This window comes from Dipteris shenzhenensis, chromosome 19 (assembly GCF_047967505.1).
Source record: "Dipteris shenzhenensis isolate YYH24624 ecotype China chromosome 19, Dip_SZ_1.0, whole genome shotgun sequence".
NCBI lineage: Eukaryota > Viridiplantae > Streptophyta > Polypodiopsida > Gleicheniales > Dipteridaceae > Dipteris > Dipteris shenzhenensis.
Window position 1 is genome coordinate 22,098,125 of NC_141614.1, and position 25,026 is coordinate 22,123,150.

The window sequence follows — 25,026 nt, forward strand, 5'->3', positions numbered from 1 at the left end:
GCTCAATTGGGTGACCGACCCAGTCCGCCCAAAACGGTCGACTAGGGATCGGTCTTCAAATAGGCCACCGACCATACGATAGAACCAGTGCACAAAACAGAGCAATTGACCTACGGCCTCCATTCCGCCCAGAGCCATCCGAGATCTTCTGAGGCTCCAAACGGCCCTGCAACCCGAGAGTGGGCTGCCTCGGGAAATGCTCCGTCTACCCTCAATGCAGTCAGTCAAGGGATTCCTTCCCGCACTTGCATGTAGCCTACTTGGCGGTGTGCCAACTCTATCTAAAGCCGTCCAGCCATCAGGCCACACATGGCCCCCATCTGGTGTCCAAACCAGGACCTACCAGATAATTGAGCTACTCAAATGCCTTCTCCTCATATGGGGGGCTTACAAGTAGAGTTAGCTAGTTCTCGCGTAGTTACACGAGAGTGGAGCATTGATATCTAACACTCCCCCTCACCGCAAGTGAACTTACTTTTTCAGCCCAATGCCAAGTCAATGAAGATGCCTCTCCAGTAAGTCTCTTCCAAGAGTCTTCATGAAGATGTCCGCAACATTCTTTGTAGTCAGACAGTACACCAAGTCGACCTCTCCATCCATGATGAGCTCATGCACAAAGTGATATTGAATCTCAATGTGTTTTGTGCAAGCGTGGAACACCGGGTTCTTTGCAATTGCCATGCAACTCTGATTGTCACATGATAACTGCGTAGGCTTGTTCTGCATTGCACCCATGTCCCCCAAAATCCTCCTCAACCACACTGCCTTGCAAGAAGCAAAGCATGCAGATTTGTACTCGGCCTCGGTAGAAGAAAGAGCAACTGTGGGTTGATTCTTGCTGACCCATGATACAACTCCAGATCCAAGTGAGAAACAGTACCCTGTCACTGATCTCCTGCTGTCGACGTCTCCTGCCCAATCCGAGTCACAGAATCCGGTCAAGATGTTACCCTTGGTATAGGTGATGCCATAATCAACTGTGCCTTTGATGTATTTCAGCACCCGCATCCCTGCTCTCCAATGGTTCTCCCGGGGCTTATTGGAAAACCTACTTAGTAAACCAATCGCAAAACTGATGTCCGGCCATGTAATGCACAGGTAAATCAAGCTGCTCACAAGCCTTTTGTACTTCGCTTCATCCACCAGTGGTGATGAATCCTCGTTTGAGAGCTTCGCGTCAACCTCCATAGGGGTACCAACTGTCTTGCACTCAGCCATGCCAAATGCCTTCAGTATCTCTCCAGCATACTTCAGCTGTGAAATGAAGATCTGTTTCGGCTCCTACCAAACTTCAATCCCCAAACAGAAATGCATCAATCCGAGGTCTGTCATTTCACACTCTCTTCCTAGCAAATGCTTCGTCTGCAAGATCTTCTCTTCATGGTTCCCTGTTATGACAAGGTCGTCCACATAAAGGACCACGATCATACACCTGCCTCCTTCTCTGAAGATATACAAATTTGCATCAGATGGGCTCCTCCTAAACCTGTTTTGCAGAAAGTAGGCATCAATTCGCTGGTACCATGCTCGTGGGGCCTGTTTTAGCCCATAAAGTGCCTTCTTCAGTTTGCAGACTTTACCTTCTGAACCGGGGATCTCAAAACCTGGTGGTTGTTCCACATATACCTCCTCCTTGAGATCTCCATTCAAAAAGGCGGATTTCACATCCATCTGAAACACGGGCCAACTTCCCTGGGCAGCTAAAGCCAAAACACTGCGAATTGTGGTTAGTCGAGCTGTGGGAGCAAAAGTATCTTGATAATCAAAACCATGTACCTGTGCAAATCCTTTTGCCATGAGCCGAGCCTTGTACTTATCCAACGTGCCGTCGGACTTGTACTTGGTCTTGTAGACCCACTTGGTTCCTATTACCTTGCGTTTTGGTGGTTGATCCACAAGGTCCCAAGTGCTCCCCAAGTGTTGTTCATTATGGAGCCATTCTTCGACTGCATAGCCTCCATCCACCTATCATCGCCCTGTTCCTCTTTAAGACACTTGGGTTCATCAGCACGGATCACTTCTGTCATCAAAGGATAGTTGACCAAGTGTTCCTGTGCCCTTCTTTGCTCTTCTAATCTCTTGGACCGGCAGTGTTTGGATGGTTCCTCCTCAATGGCTGGAGGTTCTCTGCCGTCCAAAAGCTGCTTTACCCACTTCGGTAATGGCCGTTGCCGTTGTGGTTCTGTAGGCTCTTCTTCATCTTCTTTGTCTTGAATCCTCCCAAGCACCGTTGGGGGAGTTTGATCTGATGTTGGTGGTGGTACTGGATGGATATCTTGGTCCTGGTTGTCTGGGAAGGAAGCATCCTCCTCCAATTGATGCGGCTGTTCTGAGAAGACCACATCGCGACTTACAATTACCTTCTTGGTAACAGGGTTATAGAGACGGTAACCCTTTGCCTCTTCACTATAGCCCAAGAAAATACACTTCCAGATCTTCGGTTCCCATTTGGTCCTGGTAGCATCAGGGACATGCACAAAACAGTCACATCCAAAAACTCTGAAATGTGCAGCTGAAGGTTTCTTACCAGAAAAGGCTTGCAGTGGAGTCATCTCGTTCACAGCCTTCGTGTAGCTATGATTCAGGATGTAAACTGCAGTGTTACATGCTTCCACCAGAAAGTCTTTGGCAAATCTTTCCCTTTCATCATACTTTGGCCCATTTCGCAGATGACGCGCATCTTGCGTTCTACTACTCCATTTTGCTACGATGTATGTGGCGGGGGTTTCTGCCTCTTGATCCCGTGACTTTTGCAGTAACTTTCGAATTCAGTTGATGTGAACTCTCCACCTCTGTCTGATCTCAACTCCTTCACCTTCCTCCTTGTTTCTTTCTCGACCATTACATGCCATTTCTTGAACCTACTAAAAGCCTAGTCTTCAGGAAGTATATCCATATCCTTCTACTGTAGTCGTCGATCAGCATCACGAAGTAGTAGGAACCACCCAAAGCTTCCGTCTCCATCTTTCCACAGAGGTCCGTGTGAACGAGCTCAAGAGGTGCCTTTGCCCTGCTGGCCTCTTTAGGAAAGGGATGCCGATGCTGCTTGCCCATCATGCAAGCTTCACATACATCGGGCAGATCTGAAATTTCTGGTAGGTCTGCAATCATTCCACTTTTATGCATCTCCTTCAAAGAACTAAGGTTTAGATGACCAAACCTCTCATGCCATAGCTTAGTGTTCTTCACATCCACTCGAGCACTGAAAGTTAAGAGTTCATAAATGTTGTTGCACCGTGTACCTTTACCAACGACCTTTCCTTGAAGATCCAGGATTATCGAATTGAACTTTGAGGTCCCGATTTGTGATTGTAGAAACAGCAGACAAGTTCCTCTTGATATCTAGCACATAAAGAACATCGGACAACTATTTTACAACTCCATCTGACTTGAGAGCAATCGTACCTTTTCCTTTTGCTGGACATTTTGCATCATTGCCGACTGCTACCAGAATGTCATTCCCTACTGGCTATAGAGAGGTATACCAATCCTTCTGATTGGTCATGTGGCGTGATGCACCACTATCAATGATCCACGGTTCATCCGCAGGTACATGAACTGCCTCTGTGCAAATCTCCTCAATTGCGACGAACAGCTCTACTGGTACTGCCTGCGCATTGTTGCTGGACTCTTTCTTTACTCCGTTCTTCTCATTTGCAATCTTCTTTCGACACTCATTCTGCTTGTGCCTTGCCTTGTTGCAATAGAAGCACTTGATCTTCTTCTTTCTCTTTTTATCATCAAAAGAATATGGGTTACTAGAGTCCTTACCCTTACCTTTCTTTGATCCGGTTTAGAAAGCCCAATCTTCTCCAGTCCTCGTCTTTTGACGCATCTTTTCTCCAAAAGCATCGCACTGAAGTCCTCAAAGTTGAGGGGCGGATTTCTATTTTGCGTATTCAGTGCCGTAACAAGACCGTCATACTTTGGTGGGAGAATCCGTATGCACCTTCGTGCTAGATTCTCGCTGGTGATGGTGATGCCAATTGCAGTCATCTGATCGTATAGATTCTTCACCCTGGTGATGAACTTCTCTATCGCTTCAGACTCAGACAACTTCTCATTCGCGAGTTGAGTCTCTAGATTCTGAATCCACGTCTGATTCGTGGTCTCGTGCTGATTTTTCAAGACCGTCCATGCCTCCTCCGTTGTGGTGACATGTTGAATGAACGCCATGACAGAATCACTAACACTGCAGACAATAGAACACAATGCATCTGCATTTCTTATTGTCCACGCGAGAATCTCATCTGCAATTGGTACTATCTATTGTCTTGCATTGGCTGGATCCGGTCTCACAATCGGCCTCATGTCCACCCCAGTAGTAGTGTCCCAAAGCTCATATGCGCCTAGGATGGTCTTCAACTTGAACTTCTAGAGTGGATACTTAGAGCTATCCAACTTTTTGCTTTCGCCGAACAGTGGGATTCATAGTCTTGCGGGCTAGGCCATCTCTCACAATCTGCTCGCAAATAGAAACACACTACCAAATCTTCTTGCTAGAGTCTAGGCTCTGATACCATGCAAGAAAATGATACAACGTATGTGCTCAACATATAAGAGGATCTCGTATGCAAGAGAGAAAACAAGATAGTATGGAGAATCAAAAATTTGATTACTGTAGAACTGATACAATAGATGGCGCTGCCTCCCAACCATGCGCTCCTATGAAAGAAGCTTCGATGGCATGTTGGAAATAGTAGAAGACGGAGGCTGGATGCTAAGGAATCAGGGTTGTTGTAGCTAGTGATGAAATGGGCTTCACGGGCTTGCTCTTATATAGCCACCAGTCGTAGTCGGTTAGGCTCAATTGGGTGACCGACCCAGTCCGTCCAAAATGGTCGACTGGGGGTCGGTCCCGAAATAGGCCAGCAACCATACGATAGAACCGGTGCGTAAAACAGAGCAACTGACCTATGGCCTCCATTCGGCCCAGAGGCATCTGGGATCATCTGAGACTCCAAACGGGCCCTGCAACCCGAGAGTGGGCTGTCTCGTGAAATGCTCCATCTACCCTCAATGCGGTCAGTCAAGGGATGCCTTCCTGCACGTGCATGTAGCCTAGTTGGCAGTGTGCCAACTCTATCTGAAGCTGTCCAGCCATCAGGCCACACATGGCCCCCATCTGGTGTCCAAACCAGGACCTATCGGATAACCGAGCTACTCAAATGCCTTCTCCTCATATGGGGGGCTTACAAGTAGAGTTAGCTAGTTCCCGCGTAGTTACACGAGAGTGGAGCATTGATATCTAACAACATTCGTCTCTTTTGATGCGAGGGAACATTTGGTGTCAGCAAAGATAGTTGAGTTCGACACAATATCCAAGGATGACAATTCATATGGTAATTATAGTCCATGTCACAATATTATATAGGTTGCAACCAATGATGAAATATGAGCTCGAGCATAGACGTATTCATGTATTTGTTGGCCTTCAATTCTCAAAAGGCACAAATATTTTTTTGAAAAAGAAAAAAAGGCACAAATATTTGGACATCACAAAGTCAATAAAACACTACCCCTAACTTTTGCAGGGAGAATTGGCTCCAAATGGACCATGTAATATGTCTCATGTACTTGCTCCATGACAAAAAACGAGTCAAAAGCCATTTAAAAGGCCATAACCTTCTATTTTTTAGTGGTATGTTATTGTCTTTCTTTTTTCCTTGTGTTTGTGCTTTCTTGCTAGGTGCCTAGTCTTTTACTCCAGCCTAAAGGTGGCCTACACAACCTAGTTCCAAAATTTATGGTGGAGCTAGTCCATTACATTGAATGGGAAACCCCTGGCATGGATTGATATTCCTCGAGCTAGGAGTTTATAGAGAAAGGGATTTGAACCTGGCTATAGTTGTGTGAGATGAGGCGGGCCCATTGGAAGCCTGCAACTTCGATCTCAGAGATGGTTTTGACTCACTGATGGGGAAACAACTTTGGTGGGAGTGATTTTGGATTGAATTTGAGATGGGTGGCCGTCGAACTGCAAAACTTCCCTGAATTGGTAGGTGAACTAGTGGTGTATAGGGAAAACTTACATACATAAGTTCTCAGTAAGGGTGGTTTACAGAAGGCTTATGGAGAAGCAATCTTTGGTGGTGTTAGTTAAGGCTTAGTGGAATTTAAGACGCATGCCTAAGTGGTTTAAAGTGCATCTACGAGACGTTTGGTCCGATTAGCATGATGGCTGTAAACTTGCTACATGGATGGGCATGAATCTAGATTGCCCAATGCATGGAAGATTGAGGCACTTGTGGTGGTCATGCTTGATAACTAAAGGGTTATGGTGTGAAGATTCAACAAAGAAGGTGGGGTTGATGGTGTGCTTCTCACTGGATTCTAAATGGAGGATGGTCCTCAAGGGTGATTCGATGGGGTCCTATCGACACTAGCGACTTGTTGCGCGTATCTGGGTGCAGCTGCGTTACGGCTATTTTGGGTATGTGCTGTGCTTGATTGAAGCTTGGCGGTGGGTATGGTTTGAAATCTTTGAAATCTGTGTCGAGTGGTTCATGTTTGTTAGCACTAGGATCTAGCCTTGGTAGTGTATGTATGCATATCGTGCCCCTTGTAGCTAGCAAAATTTTGTTTTTTGGCAGTGTGACCTCCTCTTGTTTATTATAAGGTTGGGTTCACACCACCCACCTGCCATCCTCCACAAGGTGATGGGAAGGGATGTTGTCCTCCGAGTTGGCGCAATAAGAGGGAAGAGCTCTGACACTGATGTGTGGCAACCGCCCGGTCCATGGCCAATTCTTCGAGGTACTACATGGTTGGTGCATTCAATCTCTTGGGAGTGCTCCACCAAATCACAAGGTAAATAAATGAGGAGCGTGATGACTCCCAAGTGGTGAGAAGAAAAAAGGAAGAAAGAAAAGATGCTTGAAGATTCAACCTAGGTAATAATATAAGTGGGCAATTTGATTAAATGTAAATGAAGAAGAAGAAGAAGATGCTTGAGAATGGAAAAAGCCGACTCCCATTAAGGAAGGATAGGCGTGAATTTTCAGCTTCCCTTCTGTTGACTCCACCCTTCCGATCGCCTTCTCATGCTGCAGTGTCCAGACAATGGCGAAAATTCATGTCTTTTGGCCTTTGATCCATTAGCTCACAGCCCACGCTCAATTTGATACAATTTCCCAACTCCACCCGCTTTGAAAGCGCGCTAAGTTAGTCCCCTCAGAATCAATCACATGGCAGATCACAACGGCAGCCCCGAGAGTGGCAATCAATGCGAGGAAGATTTCGGAGGGCATCATGGTTATGGGCTGGAATCATCTTCGAGTCTCAAGGAGCAAGACAAGCTTCTTCCCATCGCAAACGTTAGCCGAGTCATGAAAAGAGCCCTCCCTGCGAATGCTAAGATGTCGAAAGAGGCCAAGGAGACCGTCCAGGAGTGCGTGTCGGAGTTCATCAGCTTCATCACTGGAGAGGCCGCCGACAAATGCCAGCGAGAGAAAAGAAAGACGGTGAACGGAGACGACTTGCTTTGGGCGATGACCACGCTGGGTTTTGAGGATTATATAGAGCCCCTCAAATTGTATTTACAAAAGTATAGGGAGTTGGAGGGGGAGAGAATCTCTATGGCGAAGCAGGGAGAGGATGTTGGGATTTCAGGAGTGTCAGCTGCTACTGTGGGAATAAATGGAGCGTTTAGCGGAACCGGCTCAAAGCAGATGGCATCTTCTGAGCAACAGCCAGGAACCCTAACATATGGCCAATTTCAGCTGCCCAAAACCTGGTAGCGGTAGCAACGACGGCAAAGTACGGAGGAATCAGTGCAATTATGAACGTAGAGCATTGTTCTTCTGGAGTACAATGCCCACGTTGATCCCGTTGGAGTTTTTTCAAACCGAGAGGTCTATTCAAGGGTGTACACTTGTATTCTCCTTTGCATTGGGTGTGATGGGAGGGGTAGCTACTGCTTTATTTTGGAATTTTGGCACTGGAAATTAGAAAGCTCAATCATACAGAACGCCAGATAGCTAGGTCTTGCGAAAGCAGCTGCTCTGTGGATGGGTTTCGTCTTCTTCTTACATACTTCTCGACTTTATGTGTACTTGCGAGGGTACACCGTTGGTCTAGTTGCCTTCCACTGTTGCTAGATCTTTTGGCATCAAAGAGATTGGTGAAGACATTTGTCAGGTCACAGCTATTCAAAATTTGCCAGTCGGGTTTGATATATAATAGAGTCTGAATCTTTTCCTCATTCTTGACCTACATAAGTGATGGTTTCCTTTGGTTAAAGAGATTATGCGCTCCTATTTGTAACGAAGTTGATATTGGTCTAAAATAGCATTGGTTTCTCATGGTCAGAAAGGGAAATCGTTTCTCGTTTAGAACTGATTTTCAAAGGGGAGAGGTGAATGTGCTCCGTGTGAAATGTCAAGTGATGCTATGCATAACTTTCTAATAGATGCAGTGGAAATTAGAAACCATCACGGTTGATAGGTTCATGTACTGATGTCAGGAATTGATTCTCATTCTGTTTACTCAATTTGTGGGAGGAATACTAGGAAGGGTTTCTTGTGCATGGGGGGAGCGTGCAATATTTTTTGGCACTGCGGTATCGCAATATTTGTGATTTCAAAATTGTCAATTTCAATGATAAAAACCTCAGATTTAGAAGGCTGATTCTGCTAGCTTTATCTCCTGGCTGCTCCTCTTTCTTCCCTTTGGCAACTGTGCCTGCATTCATAACAGCAAGCAGCTATGGCATAGCTCCTTGACTTGCTTTTTTGAATCTCGCATTTAGTAGCTACCATCGTGTCCCTGAAGGAGACCTGACTTGCTTCATCTGGCTTCGTTCACATTGCTAATCTCATTTCTTCTTAGAAGTCTTCATACCAAAATTTATAAGCACATCAACAAACAAAGGCGTGCTTTGAGTTATTATAATTGATGTGCAGCAACAACAGTGTGGAAACTTAATTACTGGTATCCCCCTTTTGGGCTCTCTCACTTTTGCTGTGTAGTGAAACATATGTTTGATTTTTCTTAGCTCTCTTAACTCCTGGGCTTCTGGTGCTTCAAGAACCCCTTAAATATATATGGCTCTGGGTTTTGTCAAGCAGCTTTCTCTCTCTCTTGATTACACTCATAGAGTGGGCAATCAGGTTTGACGAGTCTCCTTGTATCAATTCCTTTTTTTTCTAGTTCGTATTTTTGCAAGGTCTGAATATGCTTCGCTTGCCTGCTTTTTAGTTGTCTGCACTTAAGTGTCGTTTTTAAATGGTAACTGCCTAATATGGAATCTGAAAGTTTCATCTTGCAGCTGCTCCTGGTTCTCTGCCTCCCCTTTTGCAACCTGTGCCTTAATTCATAAGAGCAGGCAGCTATGGTGTTTTTCGTTGACTTGCTCTGCGCTAGCATTCTCTTCCAAGTTTTTGTTGCTACCATCTTTTCCTGAAGGACATCCGATTTGCTTCATCCTGTTTATGACATGTTGACCTTATTTCCCCTTACAACCCAAACTGATATGCATGAACAAATGAAGCCATGCTCCCCAAAACAATGACACCGTGCATGCAGTGTCTTTTTTGGGGCTCCCTCACCTTTGCTGGACTATTAGATTAGTTACATCACATGTTTTGTCCGTGGGCTTCTCAATTAGCTCTGCTCCTCCCTCAGATGTAACTTTGAATGATTTGATTGTGTCGGAGATAATCTCTGAATCGATTTTAAACTCAAGATGTTATTGTAACATCATACATTGCGTATACCCAGATATTGATATCAGCATTCTGGGAGAAGGGGCTGGATCATGTTTTTTGTTCCTGAAATCATTCCATGAAAATGGGGAGCCCACCCACTATCTCACCCTAACTTAGTATTGGTGTAGAAGGTTAATGGTCCGAGCTGGAAGCCCCCATAGACATGTCATGTTACCATGAGGTATGCATGTCATGTGGGAAGATCAATGTGCTAGCCTCCGTCATGGCTGAGTCTGCCCTTCACCTTCGAAGTGCCGATAGAAACTCAGTAAGAAGACCTTTGTATGAGTGGATGCTCAAGTATGTGTGGGTCTGTGGATTTGTATGTAGAGCATATGTTTAATACTATGGTCTGTACCCACTGTTGGGCGCTGATGATATCAGTGGGGATGTCATAATAACTAGTCCCTGCTATGCGCGATGGATTTTATGGTTTTCAACCTTATATGAGTGACTATCATGAGATTGAAACTGCAGCCGTGTTGTGTTTTTAGAGGATGAGTTTGGGCATGTTCCTGGATTCATCTAGATATATGCATGTCATGTGGGAAGATCAATGTGGGCTGCCGTGTAGACAGCATAGAGGCTGACACATGAGCAGTCATATGGGCTTACTGTAGCAGCAACAGGAGTTTCCACGTGGGCAGGATATGGGCTGCTGCATGGCCAGCAAATGAGAGAACGGGATGAACTGCCACATCTCTGCACGGAGGGCTGTGATCAGCTGCAAGCAGGTGGCAGAGAATAAGGCACGTAAGGGGAGGTTGGGGCCAGCAAGAGTGGCAATGGAAGAGATGTCTCTCCAACTAGATCAACTGTTTAAACATGGATAAGCTAGAAATCCACTGGGCAGCAAGATACCTAAATCGAGAAGAGTGGATACACCAAAATGACTCATCTACTGAAGGAGGATCTCCATCCTGCTGCTTGAAGTCAGGATCATTGATATAGGCTCTCCAAGGTCGGTAGGAGCTGGTAACGTCTCACCAACCTTAAAATCTGGTAGTTTAGGATTAGGTGAATATCCAAAGATCCACTCCACATTTGTGAGATCCCAGGACATAGAGTGAAAGATATGCTCCAATTCATTTGAAGTAGGCGAATCTGATGGCAGGACTCTGAAATAGCTAGCCTGCAGGTGGGATAGGTTGGTGGAGCCTAAGGGGTTGACTCCTAGAAAAGAGGCAGTCTGCACGCTGGAGTGGGATCTTGCATCATTGTTGCATGTCCTTCTTGCCGAGATCAATTATCTTTAGTATGAAAGTCACACAGCGTCGGAGTTCAAGAAAGATTGGACCTTCTTTTATAACTCAATGCTCATCATGCCATATCAAGAAGGCTAGTACGGAAGATTAGGATCTTTTGATAGTCTATGGTGGCCGCTTCCAAGCATGGAGATCAGTAAATCATATAGAGTTACAATGTTCAATGATGTGAGAAATGGTATGAAGCTAACTATTGGTGGAAGAAATGCTAGGCTGAGCTGGTTTCTTCCATTCTCGAGCTTTGTTGATTTTTTTGCTAACTGTAGGCAATTGAGAAAAAAAAAAGTTAACATATACTTGCAAGAGCTTAGAACTAGAATGACTTTGTGAATTATTAAATAATAGATGGACAATAAGAATATGTCAATAGTGAAGACTTGGTACAAACCCAAGTTAACAATTCAAATGTGACATTTTATTGAGTACGCCTAACAATAGTTGTTAGTATAAACAATAATAATGTTAAAGGATAGTATGTATTGACATTTCTAATTTTTGTAGGTATTTCATTGGAAGGAAAATCTTTGCATGCCTTTCAGATATAGAAGGTTTAGATGGAAAAGGTTACAATTGGAAGCGATGGATGATGATTTGCATGATGGGACACACGGTACCGTTGTCAAGGTGTTTATTTCTTGGCAAGGACATTTTGATCTAACGTTGGAATTGGAAGAGGAGTGGACCAAGCTTTTCATCAGAGACGAAAATGTAGTTGGCAATAGCAAAGATAGAGGGAAAGAGATATAAAGAGAGGGGGGGGGGGCGGGGGAGAGAGAGAGAGAGAGATTTAATAGTTTCTTGTTTTTATTTTTATTTTTAATTAAAGTATTTTTTGGGAAATACCCCCTTTATAAAAGTGTGGAGATTCCATCCACTGGTTTCCATGCCTTAGCAAAATAGATTTACCCTATCTTTTGCAAGAAAATCCATCTCTAATCGACCTTAAGATATTTCCTTCCTGCTGAAGATCTCGATCTTTAATATTTTGATAGACTTATCCATGGGCAATGTGTAATGACGCTACCTCCGCTCACCAATGTGTCCCCTTTGATATTTTAAGATCTCTTGAAGAGAACGATAACTTCAAGAAGACCCTAGGTAGGGCCATGGATAATGTCCCTATCTCTCTCTGTGAGTACGCTATTCCCCTCGGGGACACTTCATCTTGCCCTTCATTTTATAGAGAGAGATGCAGGCCTTGGCGTTGTCCTCGCAACTAGCAAGTTTGATGATGATGTCAATCAGTAGTCCAAGGGTCCTTCTAAATCCACAAATGGTAGAGAAAGTCTACCAACATCCACAAGTGCTAGAGCAAACTAGATAAATCTAGACATAGAGCCTAAGGAACATGCACTATAAACCTAGCCATCGAGCAATTTGAGAACCAAGGAATCCCATGGACATATCCAAATTATGCATACCCATCCTCCTATGATCCAAATGAGGCAAAAAACAAGCCACACCTTGCATCAATTGATCCAATCACTATAATTGAGGGTGAGGAACACCTCTTACTTAATGAAGTGATGGAAGAAACCAGTTTCAAGAGGATGAGGAACTATGCCAGCTCTCGAATGACACCTACAAGGATGTCACTGACTTTGGCGCTCCCACCAATCCAACAATCAATGAGATTTCACACTTCAATGACTCAAGACTCACTAATTTAGTGGCAATTTATCTCACCTAGAGGACAATCAAGGATGCTTAGACCTCAATGTATTTACGACATGTGAATCCTCTATATCACATGAGTTTAAGGACTAGTTTAAAAGTTCGTTAACTGTGATTTTTTCATGATTTAAAGTCATCCTTTTTCTATTCAATTCGTGATACTCCCTTTAAATGGTTCCCTTTTGTATATTAAAAAAGTGCAAAAAAAGGATTTTAAAAATGGTACCCTTTTGTATGTTAAAAAAGTGCAAAAGCAAGATTTTAAATTTTCTTTTTGTTGAACCCACGTGCTATGCTTACATATTTGTGAGTGCCCCACCCGAGGCTGTGACAAAGTACCAAATGTTCGAGGGAGAGTTCTAAGATTTGCAGAAGTCATTGTTCTAGGACAAATATGAAGAAGCTGGCACCTCACAACATGAGCTGCAAGACCTGCCAGAAAAGGGACTCGAGTTAGTCACTGCTGGGTGATGTCTTTCGCAATGAGGTGCCAAAGGTGTGGAACTTGGCGATCTTAGGGATTAGGGTTTGTTATCATATTTTTTCATCGTTGATTCAATCTCCTATCCATATCATATAAATCCTTTATACTTCTATAGGTTCTGTTTTTACATTAAAATAACTTGTTTTATCTTCAAAGACTAGGGTTTCTCAATAACGTAACACAACCCAATAAACCTTTTAGATTTTGAACCCAAGTACTCATTCAGATATTACTAATTATAAATCATACTATGTAATTTCAGGCCAATCTAGGCCCATTGAAATGAAGGCCTTGGTCGCACCGTTACGGATTTCTTGCTTCCTGGGTCCATTTTGGTCTAAAAAGTTCATAATCTGTTTTTTGATGTCTAAATGAGTGCTCTGCAATTTAAAAAAATGAAAAAGTAATATTATCATATGGTTAGGCTTCTAGACCCTAATTTGTCTTAATTTCATTATTTTCTTCTTTTTTTTCACCAACAGATTCCTCTAGCAGAGAGGATGTATTTGGTGAAATTCCAGACCAAAAAAAGGCTAGGAAGGTATCATTTTCCCAAGACCTACTTTTTGCACCTTCTTTTGATTTTTTATTTCACCATATATATTTTCTTTACTCTATGAATAATCTGGTGCAATTTCAGTACAATGAAATATAATCAACAATCAGGGTTTAGGAGTTTTCATGTAATATTGATCAATGGTTGATTCTAGAATGTTTTGTGGATAGATGAATATGCCATGCACAAGGGTGGGAGAAAAGGATCTTCTAGGGGAGAAATGGCTTCAATTGGTCACTATCTCGTCACTATATAGGCAAAGTGGCTCTGTGTATATTGGAAAGTTAAAGATAAAGACATTTAGGGTCCTTAGTTAGATGCTGAGGGTGAAGGCCACCCATCAAAGTGTCGATTGTGTAGTTTCCACAAAGCGTAGGATTTCTTTGATTTTGTTTTTGGGGACACATGATCCGGATCCCTCCATAACATTGTAGCCATTGTAGGCCTACCTTGTGTCACTAATCCCCAAGCAGTTGAAAATGAAAATTTTGAATCCTTTCTTCTTGGATGAGCTAAAGAGGGTGCAAGACCCAACAAAAAGAAGCATAACCTAGAGTAATATGTGACCTAAAGGGATGATCCATGTAATCTCACTTCGAATCAATAAAGACTATATTTATGAATTGATTTATTTTTTCATTGTGCTGAATTCTTTAAATTGCTTGTAAGTAAAATAGAGATTGCAAAGGAAAAGGAATAAAATTGTTTTCTTTTTTAAAATTGCATGTAAATTGGAGATTTTAAAGATAGAGACATAGACTTCAAATGATGTGAAAAAAATAGCTCTATTATATTCATAGGAATGATACACAAGGTTGAGAATTCTCGTATCTGTAGATCCCCCAAGGTGTAGTACACACAACAACCTTAACTATCGCCCAGAGCATAAAAAAGATATTCAACCCTAATTATCCTTAGATCATCTAAGGCATACAATAAACTACATGCTTTGTAGCCACTGTGACCCTACTTCTATGGATGATCATCTAGACATCATCCATGAGGTCTACAAGTAGGACTTCATGGTGTTCTACAAGGCAAGACATATACCCTTATATGCCAAGGGGAATTCACAATCCCCTTGAACCATCTAGACATCTGACTACTATTCAAGTCTTGCGTGATCTCACTATAACTTTGGTGAAGCTCACCTTTGGGAAAAGGACATTAATATCTGGTCGGGTGCCTCTTTCTGGGTGTTTTTGGAGGTTGTGGTGGGATTCCTTATGATCTCCTCATTATACAAGCTAGAGCAAGGGTGGGGTGGGGGATTAGAGCAGGTAGGAGAGGGTGTGGGAGTTTGGGGATGGAGGGCTCTTACAATGAAATGAAAATGAGACCCAATTTATGTAGGGCTAAAACCCTAATTTCTAAAAACATTTATTTTCAACCTAAAATTGACTCAATCTTGAGCTAAAAGCTTATAATTAACATGCATGAATGACTCAAAGTTTCCCTTTTGTATTGCAATTTATAGACTCTATACATGGACTTTATTGTTGCAAATGACATAAGTAAACTTACAAAGAAATTCTAAAACTTATGCATGGGCAAGAGTCCACACCATCGATCTCATATGACTCTGCCCATATGTGCCCTTCTCTATGGTGTGTTACATGCCACCTTGCATGATTTTGTCTTGCATTTTATAAATTGTATATTCTTCTTCTATGTTCAATGTTGACATCTCACATAGCATGGGGCACTGATGACTCTTTAAATGCTAGTGTTATAGCTCCATGTTGTAAGAGTTTAGTCTAGCAATCAAGCTTGACTTAGTTTTATTAGCTCCATGTTGTATCACTCTATAATATGCACAACGTGATTGCCAATGCGATATTTACATGCCCTAAGTGGACCACACTCCAATGCTTCCATAATACCATGCCATTTATGGTGCATGAGTATATAAAATGTGCTACCATACATGAAAACAAATTCGTATAAGTACGACACCATTCAATATGTAAATGTCAATATCCAAATTGCAGATTACCATGTACTATGCGAAATGATTCCTTCCCCAAGTGATCTCTACATTCTAGTTAAAGTGATTCATGTTTATAAAATGATCTACATCATCATCATCAAAAAATTTCTTCTATAGCAAAGGTGATATGACATGAGGTTGGAAATAATGAAACTTCATGCTCTTCTTCCCTTTCTGCTTCTTCTAAACTCGATGATAAGGATCCTTTCACTTGATGAGAGGAATATAACTTGTTATTTATACATGATACACAAATCATACTAGAAATTGAATATCATAAGTAAAATGCAAATTTAAGTAGACTTTGAGTTGATATAAACTTCATGGGAAATAAAGAAGTGATTAGAGAGTTGGATGATTTAAACACCGAGTCATAAAAAACGACAACAAAATCATGCAAACGACAAGTCAACTCCATTTTTGGAAAAAATCCCCAAAAATGTGCATTTTGTCAAAATTAGAGGGACGAAATATACACTTCATGTCAAACATTTTAAAAAACTAGTACTCTTATGAAAAAAGAATGCTCATAAAAGAAGAATGCATAGAATATTACTTACATTTTACTCCAGAACCCAAAAAAGTCTAGTATTATCAATTGAAAAAAGTGTTTTCTTTAATTTGAAAAACACGACAAATTACAAAACTCCATTCAACTAAGAGACTTGTTAGAGCTTTTGCTTTAAAATACCAATTGTTTTTCGTGCAAGTGTTAATATATTTTTAACTCAAATCCATATACAAGGATTTCTACATCCTATAAATCAAGCATGTCCACACATCGATGAATTCCATTTTTTTTCTTTTATCGTGTTGTTTAAGCACCTCTACATGATATGTTCCCTAAAGTCCATTGGTTGAAAGAATTTTGTATGATTGACTTCCACATAAGTAACAACATTGCCCTCATGGATAAGTACACATTTCTAGAATACTTGTTGTACATAGCAGCATGATATCCACAAATTGATAATTTATAAAATGATGTTACTTTAAGATCTAATACAATTTTATGAAACACTTCTAGTACATTGCCTAACAAAACAACTTTTCTTTTTAATACATAATTGATCAAATGGTTGAATTTTAATATATTTGGACATTAAGATGGGTAGGTATATATAGAGCCCATGACCATAGAAGAAGTTTATTCAAAGCAAGCATGCCTCTAGATTTAGATAGAAGCCCAATGACTCAAATGGTCAAATTGTAAACGGTCTTTGATTAGTACAATTTATCATTTACTGTGTTTCAGTTAATTGGTTCGATTGAGAGATCTAGCCTTTGCAAAAATATAGCTTTTAGTTTAGAAAGGCTAGAATTCAAAGCATGAGTATGCTACCAATTTTCTTTTTGAAAAATTCATGAAGTTTTGGATTCTAGAATCCACTATGTTGACAAGCGTGAACATAATGATTTTTTTTCAGAAAAAAAGAAAAGTTTTGTCAATAGAACAAAAATTTCATATGAGAAAAGATGAATTTTGATTTGTGAATGAACAAAAATGTCATTCAAAAAACTTCGTCACGTCAAACTTTTATTGACAAAAAATTTTCGTCGATGGAAATTTTTTCCCATCGACGAAAATTTTTTTCGTTAATGAATTAAATTTCATCAACACGAAAAAAATCTACCGACATAGTTTCTTTTCGTCGACGGATTTTCTTTTCTATCTATGAAATTTGGGATTGCAGAATCCCAAAATTCATTAACGGAAAAAAATTTGTTGACGGATTGAGATTTCCATCGATGAAAGCTTTATGTGATGAAATGTTTTTCCTTCTACTAGAATGACATTTTCATTCATTCACGTTAGAAATTTTCCTTTTTTTGGATGAAAATTTTGTTTCATTGATGGAAATTTTTATCTGTTCAACTTTATCAAACAAAGTGGATTCCAGAATCTACATTTACATCATTTTTTAAAAGGACAACTATTTTCATCATCATGATTCATACTTAGATCAAAATAAAGTAAACCACTAAAGTGTACTACTCACAATCGTCTAGAAATTGACCGCTCTGATATTTGATTTTCTTTCTACATTTATTGAAATATTTTCTTTCAACAAGCCTCTTCTTTGTCTATGGACGACATATACCTACTTATCTTAACACCACATATATTCTCTAATTCAATGATAAGGATGAACTTCAATGATTGGGATGAAGTTTTTGTAGAAGAAAAAGCACATTTTTGTACTAAGTAAATAAAGTATTATACTTTACGTAGACATGCATGAATTATTAGTAGTTTCAAAGAATATTAGATCGTATCATTGATCTTGTTTTTTTCAATTTGTCATTTGATGTAAAAAGTAGTTATGAAAATAGTTCTCATTAGTGTCTCCAACAGATTGTAAATTTGAACAATATTTAAGACTATTGAAAAATCATAATAGCCTATTGCAAATGATAACTTATGACTCATTGTCGTTTTTCATGTCTCGCTGTTTTTACAAGAAGGGGTTAAAATTGCCATGAAAATAAAAAGTTGTGCACACAGAGTCCCATAACATACTCCTCTAATCTTGAATACAAGGATTGGACACAAAAAATGATGCATCTTGAAGGAGTTTTGCACTAATGTAAGTTTGTTAGAATCAAACAAGTGAGCACCAAGTTAATATGAGCAATTTACCAGTAGGGGTCAAAACTGTCATGGAAATACATAATCCATACAGAGAGTCTCATAACTTTTTGTTAGACCCTTGATACAAAAACTAAATATAATCTACTATATAAGTTTCATCAAAGTGGGAGAAGTGAGCAACAAGTTATGAGTAATTAACCACCAAGGGTTTCCCCAAAATTTTCCTCTTTTCACACACATTTCACATGGGAAGAAATGTCTCTCAAAAGTCCACCTTTGTCAATGGTCCAAGGCCCATATGATTCACCTAAAAGAAAAGGATAGACACTCACAATGGGTTTATAAATTATTGACCCATGTGATCATTATGATCGCATGAAGGAAACATGAGAGCTCAAGAGAGAAAATTGGAAAAATCTAGAGAAATGACATGTATGGATCTCAATATCCATGGGAAGCTACAAGTCACTGATGGCATGCCAATAAAGCCTTCACACCTTTAAGTGTGTGTGTGTGCGTGCGTGCGTGTGTGTGTGTGTGTGTGTGTGTGTGTGTGTGTGAGTGTGTGTGTGTGTGTGTGTGTGTGTGTGTGTGTGTGTGTGTGTGTGTGTGTGTGTGTGTGAGAGAGAGAGAGAGAGAGAGAGAGAGAGAGAGAGATCCAAGGCTAATCATGGAAGAAGAAACTAAAGACAAGTGGATTCCAAAATTCTATACAAGATAACATCTACAAGAAGGAGAGAGAATGCTCATGGAAGAGGCTTGAGGAGACGAGCTACAACAACATGTTGCCTAATGGCGGGAGACTCCTTGAACAAGGGAGGGGAGAAATCCTTTTGTAGATCCATCTACAAATGTTGCCTATAGATTCCTTTCCCATCAACCACATAAGCTTGTATGTCACCATTCATGCCTTTTTTGGCTACTTTTTACATGTGTCCCGTCACAAGATGATTATGATTTTTTAAAAATTGAGAAAATCAAGAGTCTTCTCACATGGAGCCCATAGGGACCCTCTCTTTTCCATGTGTCCACATCCTCTATATTCCACATAGAACTTCTAGAAGGAATCTTCTTGATTCCACGCCCCTCCACATGCCTTCCATGCACTCAACATGGGATTTCTCTTACACGATTGAGCTAACATGGACATGAGGCCCACTTGTTCTTATGACTCTCTTCTATTTCTTAAAACCTTCATAATATCTCATACACAAATAACTCTCACGCCATATCAAGGTATCAATCGTTCATACACATGGTATTTTTACAATGATCCATTTCAATCATCCTCGTAATCCCTTACAATATCCTAGAAAATAAAAATAAAGTGATAGCCCACTTGATCATCATAAGCTTATCAAATCTACATAAAAGAGGTACCAATATCAAAATTTAAAATCTACATAAAAGATATACCAATATCAAATAGAAAATATCAAAAATTGTGTCATAGTACGAAGGTATCAAGAGATAACCAAACTAAATACTTTTCCGATCCTTTTCCCCCCTTCCTCCACATTCACAATAGGCATTGTGTAACTTTTGCCATACATCATACTCTTCAGCATGTTTGAACTTGTAATTCTTTTTCTTTGTAGAAAGGAAATTTGAAGCCTTGACACCACAAAGCTTACCTTACATGGAACATATCTTGTTTTTCTATGTCTTTGCTCATCTTGTGTATTGTTTAATTGCCTAGAGTGTAGTCCCATATCTAAAAGAATATTTTCAATTCTTGCTGTCATTCTCTCACTATCTTGTTGGGGCTTCATGTTATATGCATGAATCGTGTATATGTGCATTGGATTTTCAATTATTCTAACAATAGCATGAAGGTCACAAATGTGTACTCTCTTAAGAGGAATTTCAAGAAGTGGACTCTAAGATGTACCTTTCTATGAAAAATTATGATTTAGTGCCTTAGTTTAATTAATTTCTACAAGCTCAAAGAATCATTTCTTTTTACATGATTGCAATGGTACTCTGTTTTGCATGCACAATGGACAAGGATGGCTTGTTTTTTTTTCTCCACGTGCCACATTAAACATATATTTAATAGGCTAGAGGTCAACAATATTAGATGCCATTCCAAGTGGTAGGAACCATAGCCCTAAAAGTCAAGTAGCTCATAGTTGTTATGACCTTTGATCAAACTTAGAATATTGGTTTCGTCAAAGAACCACTTCAATTGAATGTGACTCCTTCTCCACCTACAAAACCCAACTCACATTCTATTTAAAAATATTCTAAGCATTTTTCCATTACCAACTTTGAATGCAATTTCCATGTTCCCTCAAAATGCAACCAGCCACCAAATCTCTTGTTTTGATTGCACAATGAAGTGCCTTGCATCCTCAACTTGAAGGTATAATATTCTATTCATCAACATCAAAGTAAGTCTTTCTAATATTTGACCTTTAACCACTTCAATTTCATCAAAATTTAGCATGATCCTTAGTTGACCATTGCATTGTTCCATAGGCATATTGTAAACTTTCATCATGACCTATAGAAATATTCAAACATCCATCACAAAGTTGTTGTTGAGTGTGAGCTCCAGTTCGTTAGACTCCCAACCTTTCCTTTTAGAGTGAGTATACTACATACATGGTGAGGCTCACTGACTAAATCAAATGCATCCAAATTGAGAGCAGGTCTTGCCTTATCGACATCAGTTGGTTTTGGAAGCAAGGCTTTAACTTTTGTTCCCATAAAAATGCATGCATTTTTAATATCTTAAATATGAGCCAATATGCCCTTGTACTTGTTCCTGTAGTATATGATAGACTCCCCATGCATTAGTTACATTGAATAGTTCCACAACTTCGTTCAATGGCTCAGATGTTATCTCTAATTTTAGACATTTGAATTTGGAATGTTGTATAGCAAACTCTAATATTTTTTTGATAAAAAGTTTGTTGGGATGGGCCAAGGTATTGCCTCCATACACACCTATGCTCATGTATGTGTTGGTAGAGGCACTAGTAGGCGGTGGTAGATTGCCACCTAGATGATTCCTAGATTCTAGGGGCTGGTAGATTAGATCATGGATGTTGGTGGCCTTTACATTAAGGTCGCATATCATGTCACTATGGATGTAGACGTTGTCCTACCTACGGCCCTCATTCCTTTTGATCTATGCACTTGTTCTTCATGCTTTCAGTTTCCATCATGATTTTTTTGCTCTTCTCCTACATGGTGCAGAGCTAAGCACCCTCCTTGAGCCTCTAGGCCTCCATTGTGCCACATCAGCATCTTCTTCCCCACCTCTTCCTTCTTCCACCATTTTGCCCCTTCCTTGGTTGACTCTTGTTCTCCCACCTAGAAGCACCATTTGCCACCAAAATTTGCAAGTCTTTTCCACTCTATTAGGTGACTTTTTGTCTCAAAGAAATCATAGATATCTTTTCTCTATTGTGCGCACCACCACTATTCCTATTTGGCGATTTTTTGGAGAATGCAACATCTACCATCATTTTACTCTAAATCCTTTTAGCCATAGTTGGGCAATGCTATGAGATGCTTGTTGCTGTTCAAATTTGAGCTCATTTTGTCCATAGATTGAGGAGCATTGAAGAATATTCCAAATCTTAATTTGGGAGGCATTGTTAATGCACTACAAGAAGAAGAAAGGAAGGAATCTCTAGAGAACATGAAGTTGATAAAACCTTTCAATAAAGACTAAAAAGAGCAATGTATGTTTGCCGTCGAAGTATCTCTTGCAGACATGTTATCCTTGTACATGCAAAAAAGATAACCACTAGGGAGGTTGTGTGTTTTTGCCTCCATGGTGCCTATTATTGTAGACATATTTATTTGTACATGCAAGAGAGATAACCATTGGGGAAGGGTTTTGTGTATCCCCCTTTGTGTGCCTTACACTCTTGGGAACCCTTGCTAGCTGAAAATCCTAGCCATTGATTTATACATGACCACTATGAGATGGCATGGAACACTATGAGGACTTTGTAATCTTGTTTTGATATTCAAGAAAATGTTAAACTACTGAGAGAGAGAGAGAGAGAGAGAGAGAGATCCAAGGCTACTCATGGAAAAAGCAACTAAAGAGAAGTGGATTCCAAGAGAACATCTACAAGAGGTTCCACACAATTGGCATGCAGTTTCTCTTACATTATTGACCCAACATGGACATGAGACCCAATTATTTACACGAATCACTCGTACTATTTTCAAAAAACTTTGTAATATATAATATTCAAATAACTCTCACCCCATACCAAGGTGTTTATCGCTCATACAGATGGTATTTACAACGATCCATTGCCTTCATCCTCTCAATCCCTTACAATACCTAGAAAATGAAAATAAATTGGGAGCTATGCTACCACTTGATCCTCATAATCTTATCATACCTACATGTGCTACGAATATCAAATAGAAGATATCAAAATTTTGTGTTAGATCTTTTCCCCAAGCCTCTGTCTTAGGGGACTGCTGGCCAATCAAGATGGCTGATCATAGAATATACTCATGGGTGCATCCTAATAACTCCTTGCCTTGGTCAAACACATAGTATACCATTGGATGAAGAGAAGGATTGCCTTGATCAAAAGTACAAGGAATTGTTAAAGAAATTTAAGTATTAGGGGAATGTTGAACTCAAAAAGGGCCTCAAAGGTGGAGTTTAAGAAATATGTTCAGTTCTTAGTTCTTGAGGGAAAAAGTGGTGGTAAGATGAGAATTTTATGGGCATTAGAGCCCCTTGGATTTAGTCTGGATGGTGGAAAACGGGCATGTGATTGATGCTATCCCTTGAGCATTGGATAAGAATTATATCTAATGGCTCCCCTACACCCTTTATAAGGCATTAAGTCCATAGAGGTCCACTTGGCCATGCAACTGCCGCATACACTCCATGTAGTCATAGGAGATCTCTGATCCAATGATGCGTGCCACATGCTATTTTTCCATCTTTCAATCCACTTTTTGTTGCATGGTACATGTGCTCCATCGCCTGATCTATTGGATCAACATCCACTGGTATGTGTAGAGTGCCAATCTTAGAACATTGGATCACACATTCATCAAAGGGATCATGTGCCCCTTATCCTAGAGCCTCAATGTGATTGTTAGATCTTCTTGAGATCTAATCCTCTTTTTCACACCCCCATCCACCAACATGTGCCATTAAAGCATGTGTGACCTCCTTTTTAGAACCATTGGATCATATCTAATCCAACCACATATAGAAGGCAATGTGTCCTATAATAGTTAGAAAATCCCTTTATGATGATGATCTAAGTAATTTGGAGTGGGGACTTGTCACTTCCATCAATGAGGAGGAGGAAGAAACACTCCATTCTTTTAATGCTTGAGGTTCCTCATTGGCCTAGAGCCTAATCAAGTTTGTTAAGAACCCAATGCAAGAGGCCCTTTTTTAGCACAAAATTTCCCTAATGCATGTCCTCAATCAAAGAACCGATATTGCATCACCAAGTTCCTTATCCAAGAATCTATTTCTTCATTCAAGTGAGTAGAATCAAGAAATAATTTCTTGTGTGTTTGGATGAATGGCTTAGTACTTTTGATCCATCCAAACTCCACTTGAACTATGTGTGACGCACATCCTTATTGACATCCTCACAGCTAACAATAGCAAGCACACTACATTCTTGATTAACTAGATAAAAGGATAAGGCATAATTCAAACATCTTCAAACTCCAAGCATTCGAGGACCCTTGCATCAGCACCACATAGTCATACTTCCAAGTCAGCATCCTTTATAAGTGTCAATGCTTCAAGAGTCTCACTAGCATTAGGGTCACCCCACCACGAGACCACTATAAACTTCTTTCTTCTAACTTATGTTGCTTTGAATCTTAATAGTATCTAAAAGATCAATACTCACCTAAGCCACATGGTTCAAGATCTTTACATGGCTTTTCTATCAAGCATGAAACTCCATCAAGCATATGATCCAACCTATCACCTTCTTTATCCATATGATTTGATGCACTGGACGTGAATTAGAAAGAAAGATTTTTTTGCCTTCCATATTCATCTTTTTCTTCTCATTCATATGTGTCAACTACATGAGTCTTCAACAAACAATCCATATAATCCTTCAAGAGGCTCGCTAGACACATGTTCTATAGGAGGAGAAACATCAATTGATGGAATGGAGGTAGTGGTATCCTCACCCAAGACTGGCAATGAATAAATTTTTGACTCCCCCTAGTTTAATGTTGCATTAAGAAGTTTAAGAGAGGAGGATCCAAGCCTAATTAAGGATTCATATTTTGTTGGGATGGCCTTCACAGCTATGGGTTGCTCGATGACATCTTCCCCAAAACACATTATATCATCCTCTTTTAAAGGAGGTATTTCCCTTTGAGGAGCAAAAGACACATCTTTACTATCTTTTGCTTCAATATTCAAGACCTTAACTTCTAAATCCTTTGCTTTCTCCTATTCTCTTCCTCCCATTATAATAGGTTTCTCTATTTCTCATAAGAAAATTTCTTCTATTATTGCTAATTTATTTTCTTCTTTTGGATAATGTATTTTCTTCTTTTTGCTTCATTTTAGGACACTCGGTGCGATAGTGCCCCTTTTCATGGCATTCATAGCATGTGATCCCAACATATTTTGATCAATATCTTCACCTCTAGGACCACTAGTAGTTGTATTTTAACCAAATGTAATTTCAAATGGGAAAACACATCCATCAAATTCTAGATATTATGATCTAACTCAAAGGATTTGAAACCTGAGGAGTTCCCATTACATTCAGAT

The 25,026-nt window shown here is 40.2% G+C and overlaps 1 pseudogene; it reads left to right on the plus strand.

Annotated features, from left to right (window-relative positions):
* Positions 1 to 6,947: 6,947 nt before the first annotated feature.
* LOC147890235 (nuclear transcription factor Y subunit B-1 pseudogene) lies at positions 6,948 to 8,205 on the plus strand (annotated as a pseudogene).
* The last annotated feature ends 16,821 nt before the right edge of the window (positions 8,206 to 25,026 follow it).